Raw genomic sequence first — 6,951 nt, 5'->3', positions numbered from 1 at the left:
CTGAGGAATGTCCTGAAAGGAAATACCCCCTAAATGATTAATTTATATTATCTCTGTGCTTCCTGTAACCTTGTGCTGGCAAGAAGAAACAGGGAGGTACTGTCCAACAGTACTGTCCATCCCAGCATCCTCAGTACCGGATGCACACACATTCATCTTGGATTCCCAGTGGGGTTCACCAAAAGAATGTATAACACCCCTCTTAAATTCATAGCAAAAAGATAAATACTAATTACCACAAAACATACACACACTGCATACACACGCTACACACACACTGTATCCTGAATCATGAAATGCTAGCCATGTCTCTTACCTAAAAGCACCTCAGAAGGTGCAGAGGGTCTCCCAGAAGCTCCTTGACGCTTCCCCTGGTGAGAGATGTGACATTTCCAATTTTACCTGCAACTGCATTACCACCCCCGAAAGAATCACAACCCCAGAGAGCCACTGGTGCTGGTGGGCAAGCGCTGTATCTTTCAAGTTGCTCGGGACAGAATAATGATATCGATAGTAATACTGAGTTGCACTTTATGCTGGATTTAAGAGCTGCTGTGTCACCCACCCAAAGCTTATGCTTTGCAAAATGCCGTGGCAGGCATGAAGTCTTTTATGAAAATTACTTGAAAAAGACACAATAGTTTAGGTAAGCCCCTAAGCAAAGACAAAAAACCTAATGGTGATTAGGAATAAAAAGCAAAACGCTGCCACATCAGGCGATGTGGAGCACACAGAGAGTGTCTACCCAGAAGAGCGACACAGATCACAACGAATGTGGTCTCTGGACCACAATCATAAGGAATAATTACCAGCCCACTAATGGGTAGAAGACCTACCTCTTGTATCTTGCGTTGTATACCTAACTGTTCCTGCTTCTCATTACAGAATTTTCAACAAAACCCTTTATCATAATCATAAAAATTGAGTAAATTCTTTATATCCAAACAGGATCCAAGAAAAACTGCAGTGCCCCCGCCACAGGGACTCAGGCACCACCCCACCCCAGGAAACCATCCCCTTGTGAGCCACCTGTTTCAGATCATGGGACGTTGACATTTTCTGCTTCCGAGTGCTTGATATGATCCCATTCTTAAAAACTGGACTCTTCTTTCAGAACATGTTGGAAACCATCTGAACAAGACATAACTGACCAAAGGTCAGAGGAATGTGTCTGTGCCCCAGCCCACTGCACACACCCGGCACCCTGGATGGAGACGGCAGTCTCCTCCTGCAAGACCTGCAAGACGTTAGAGCTGCCTGCTGGGCTCCCCAGTTGTCCTCCTGGACTTTCTAAATCACATTCATCCATTAAGGTCCAGATCAAATTTTGCTTTCGTAGGAAAGCCTTGCTTGGCCACTCAACTCTTCATTGATCTCCCCTTGCATTGAAACTTCTTGAGCAGGTATCGATTGTTCCATAATTGCTGTATTTAATCATGTACTGTCTTGTATTTCTCAAGTCGTTTTTTTGATACAAGGGCATTTTCCAGAAAGAATCGAAGATCTCACTACCAAAGGGCTTCTCCATAAAGAATTAGGTTCTAGGATTTTTAATAATCACAGTGTTATTGCAGTTGCAATGATACAGTTCTTTGTTGGAGGCATGCCTAGGTCCTGATCGGACCAGGGCAATTGTCCCCTGGAATACTGAAACAGGATAACTGCCTCCTGCTGCTCCCAGACAGCTCATTAGCTTCCTGACATGCCCACTCTGACACCCTTGCTGTTTACCCCGTACTCCAGGAGCCAGCCTGCTCTCCTGGTTTCCGCCGGGGCAACTGCCTCTCCCTCAATTCAACTCTATAGTTTAGAGCTGTTTCAGCCTGCCCAGATTATACTTGTCATTAGTAGATATTATTCTTAGAGTAGGCAGCTCTTGGCTTCAGTTTCAACAAACTCCTAATTGACAACCTGGGATCACTTGGCCTCTAGAAACCATTTGACGGTTCTCTGCTGCCCCCTCCTGGCCATTTGTGAAATATGTCCGCTCTGAGAAACGGCCTGCTGTCTGTGGATTTGATACGTCCAGAGACAAATGGCCCCTTAATACCACATAAGAAACGTTTCCAAGTTCAGCTAGTTTTATTACGAGTTACTTGCATATTTCACAGCAAAATCACCTAACCCTGCCTTCATTAAATACTAGTAGATCTAAAGAACTCCTAAAGAGCCACCATCTATAGCAAACAGCAGACTTTCACCAGCTACTAGATATCTTATAAGTGACATAGAAAATGGACATCTATGGACAGCACAAAAATGTTGGGCAAGTCCTTATAGCTCTCTCTTTTCAATTCTTCATCCATAAAATAAAGGATAAAGTATGGTGTTATACCACAGTAATTCACAAAGACTAGCTTATATAATTAAAGTCTAGTAAGCTTGTTAAAGATTCCTGACTGTCTACCCCTGGAGACTTTTATTTTTCAGGTGAGGCCCATTTTCAGTAATTCCAATGCAAGTGACCCATGAGAAATATTAGTCTAGTAGCTGTCTTCTATGCTGTCTTTACATTCCTTGGTTCAGCCCAAACCACATACTCTAGAGTTTAGAAATACAATACCAGTTTATCAAGGACCTGGGCAAACACAACCGTCTACAAATAAGCATCTTTTGTAAGCCTAACAATCATGAAATATTTTCCCTACTTACCAAGAGATGATTGCAGTGCCCTAAATACGCGTAACCCCAGCACCCAGGGCTGGAGAGTGTTGTAATTTAATAGCACTCTCTTCTGTAATTTAGCGCAGAAGACCTTGCAGCCCAGAGATGATAAATAACTGAGTCAGCAGATGTTTCGACACTCAAGGGACAAGTAACTACTGTTTAGAATGCACCGTGGTGCCCTTCATTGTGCCTGGAGACATGAACTTCCAGAGGTTATTTTTAAACCACTATTTGCTTTACCAAATGAAGATTTAGCCCAACTTAACTTTCTAGTGATTTAAAAAAAAAAGAGAGAGAGAGAGATTTGGGCAAACTTCCACCACCACTGAAAGGAGACCTTGACTGCATGTCCAGGGTGGTTCTGGGCAGCTATGCTTCTCAAACTTTAATGTACATTGGGATCGATGGGCTCTTGCTAAAATGCAGATTCTGTGTCAGCAGGTCTCAGCTGAGAACTGAGATTCTGTGTTTTTAACAAGTTCCTGGGGAAACTGAGGGAGAAATCTGAATAAACAGCCTAGGTTGCTTTTAGTTACTCACTTTTACCACGCCTTGAGGGGCACCTAGCTAAGCAACACGCTCGCCTTAGCATTGTAACAGATTACAGCCCTCGTGTGTGAGTCACAATGGTAATGGTTATCCAAGCAGTTTATCAGGACCTCATGGGTGGCTTAGACCTTCTGACGTGGTCACACAGGCAAATCCCCACCTCACAGCCCACATTAACGCCACCAGTTTCTGACCGCGCACCCTAAGGGAGAGCCATGAGATTTAACTTAGCCTAAGGGAGAGCCATGAGATTTGACTTAGCCTTACAAGGTATTTGTACTGCATGTCTCCCTACCTGCCCCAAACACCTTTCCCTGTACCTCAGCCCACCCTGAATCTTTATGTCATAAGTGCTCCTAAAGTCTAACCAGAGGGAGGCAGATCTGAGCTTACCTCTGCTGCCTCTACATGGTTGAAAAAACTGTTTATCTTTTGCAAAATTCATTATTTCAGTGATTGGCACTCTGAATGCAGACAAACGGATCTGGTCCGGTAATGGCATGTGATCCCAAGGCTTCGACACTGCCAGTTATACTCTGAACATCAAGGGCTTCTTTGCTTTCTACTCCAAACGAAGGCTGCTGGCCTCACAGTCCTGATGCCACCCGTTATTAACCATCGGACAAGTTGTACTTTGAGGCTCAGCTTTTTCACTGATAAAACACTCCTTTCCTCAGAGTGTGAGCATGAGAATTAAAGGAAGAATGGCTGGGAAGCATCTGGCAGGTGAAAACCTGCTCCTCCCATCCTTCTGGGTCACTTTCTACTCTGGGTGTACAGTCTCCTTGTCTAAAAACATCTTTCCTTCAGGAGAAGACATTGTGACAGAAGCAGAGAGCAACACACTGAAGATGTCAAACTGTGGCTTTGAAGATGGAGGAAGTGGCCCCAAACCAAGGAGCAACATAGCTCTAGAAGCTGGAAGCGAACAAGGAGACAGATTCCCCCTGTGAGTCTCCAAAGACGGCAGAGTCCAGCCTTTGCCCACTTGAGCTGACTTGGGAATTCAGCCTCTGGCACTGAGAGACAATTATACAGATAATGGTTTGATCTTAAATCAGCTCTGTATCTTTCCTGTTTCATTTGAACCCCACCGCAATGTTCCCCTTTTAATCAACCACAGGAAGCAAACCCTGAAAGGACAGTGGCCCTGCGCATCTTGTCACCTGGTGCACGTCCACCAGGTAAAACGGTGCCTGACACAAAGCAGATCCTCAGTACGTACACTACTGAGTGAACGAATGACAGCCACCTCATCATCCCGTGATTCCAGGGATCTGAGTGCAGTTCTCTGTGCTTAGCGCTGTTCTTGTTGAATCAAAAGCCTCTCTGTAGATGCAAGTAGATTCTGAGAGGAATTCTGTAATGAAGGGACGCAGGGTGAAGTACCTCTGACACTACTGATGGAAGATGCAGAGGAAATAACCATAAGCTCTCGACTCAAAAAGCAGCAAGTCATTGTTGGAAAAGGAAAAGAGAAACATTTGCTGATCACAGATAAAGGAACTCACTCTGAAAGTCTACATGACCTGCTGAAGGTCAGAAAATAAAGATTCTTCTTTAGGTTTACATAATCGAAGTTTCTACTGTGTAAGTGGTTCCTCACAGTGTGCTCCCGGGACTGCTGACAAGACCTAACAGGAAATGTCAGAAACGCACACTCTCTACTTTTGCCCCAGACTTACTGACTCAGAACTCTGCGGTAGAGCTGGAGTTCGTAAGCCGTCCCGAGGCTGCTGTGCACACTGTAGCTTGAGAACTCTGTCCTCTTCCACACTGCTCTCAGCATCTTCAAACCTACACCTAGAATGCTGAAATAGTGAAGTCATAGGGTCTATTAGTTACCCTCAAAAATATAAACTTTCATGGTGTACAAAGTTAGGAGTAAAGAGATAAAAGGTTCATAATTTTCATGGAATGAAAATTCAAGAGACTCCACATGAGGCTCCTGACCCAGCCCTGCTCCCGCTGCTCCCGCCATCCGTGCCCTCTACTTCCAGGTACAACAAAGAACAGGCAGAACAGACACCTCGAGGTCTAGCCAGGCTGCCAAGACTGAGCAATGCTCGTGAAAAGAAGGAATCCTGAGAAGGAGAAGGCAAGCAGTATTATCTTGGAAAAGGAAAGAGTAGTTTTATGTTTACTATTTTACAAAAGGAAACCGGTGGAAAGTGAAGTGCTGGTAGCTGAGACCTATGACATAATCTGAATGGCTGGAACTCCCCCACATCACATATTAAAACCTAATCTTCCCCAAGGGCTTGGAGCTAAGAGGTGGGACATTCAGGCAGTAATTAAGCTTTAAGGCTGAAGACCCAGTGAATGAAATTAATGCTGAACAGAACTTTAGAAATCTCAAGCGTGGTTTTAGGATTACACATTTCTGTTCTCGATGTAGTTGCTTAGTTCACAGATATCAGCATGTAAGAGTTAGTCAGAGTGAGAATTCTACCCATTAACTGCTATTTTTAAAAACCTGATGGAAATTCTTGGGATCATTATCTTAATCATCTTGTTTATAAATAGTTAAGATAGATATACAGTTACTTTCTCTTAGTTCACTGAGAAGAAATGTTTATAGTAATATTGTTTAGACACGATTGCATGTCTGCATCTTGTCCTCCAAACAACTACTATGAAGACAACAATATGCAATGAATTAATTATTGTAACCATCCTACTAACCTGTTTTGAAACTGTTTTATTGCCATTTGATCTTTTTTTTCTCATTAAAATGAATGAAAAAGAACAAGAAATTAATGTGTAACAGAAACAAAGCTCTTGGAAAGAAAGAAGGGGCCAGGGTTGAGGGGAGGGCAGGGAATCAGGAGAAAAGAAGCAGCACAATGTGTTGTGTAGAGAAGCACGAACTCCCTGCGGTGGACGTGATCATCACAGATATCTAAAATGTGCCAAGAAAAAAGGTAAATGAAGAGCTTGCTTGTCCCTTACATGGGGAAGAAGCACCATCTGTGAGGAGTAAACTCTCGTCGGACACCAGAGCCGCTGACTCCTTGATCTTGAGCTCCCAGCCTCTAGAACAATAAGCAATGGACTTTTTATTATCAGTTCCATAGTCTGTGGTATTTTGTGATAGCAACCAGACTAAAGCAATGTCGGGACATGGGAGAAAATATGAAAGCAAACCTGGTATCTAAGGGAATATGGAGTTTGGGATCTTTTTAAAAAATATCTCTGCCTGCAAATTAAAAGGAGTAGTGAATAGATGAAAGAAGATTGGCAAAACACAGACAAATGTTCCAGCAGAACAATAGCAGTACATTTTAATTCTTTGTATTTTGGGGGTTTTATCAGCATTAAAATTTTCCACACTAAGGTTAAATAGAGATATAGAGAGAGATTCTAGAAGACAAAGTAGAGATTGTAGTCAATGTATATGCCATATATATTGAAAGACAGAGACAGAGACAGAACTACATATAGCTGTGGAGGGTAAATGAGAGTTAAGAAAGAACATGTTAGTACTTCATTTACTGAATCAAAGAAAAAAACCTAGTAGCTCCAGGACTTACGATGCAACCACCCCTTGGCTTTAGTCTTAGGATGCTAGGAGCAATCAGTCCTACCTTTGTTATGGGTCACTCAGAATAGGAACCAGATCAGCCAGGTTGGAATTTGGAAAGCCATTTATTACTGAGCTCAGGGCCCCCCCAGTCTGCTCTCACGCAGGAGAGGACCAAAAGGGCGGCAGCCCAAGAAGCAGGAAGGGGTTTT

The sequence above is a fragment of the Octodon degus genome, unplaced genomic scaffold, assembly GCF_000260255.1.
Source record: "Octodon degus isolate 3935 unplaced genomic scaffold, OctDeg1.0 scaffold00008, whole genome shotgun sequence".
NCBI lineage: Eukaryota > Metazoa > Chordata > Mammalia > Rodentia > Octodontidae > Octodon > Octodon degus.
This window is presented reverse-complemented; position numbering follows the sequence as displayed.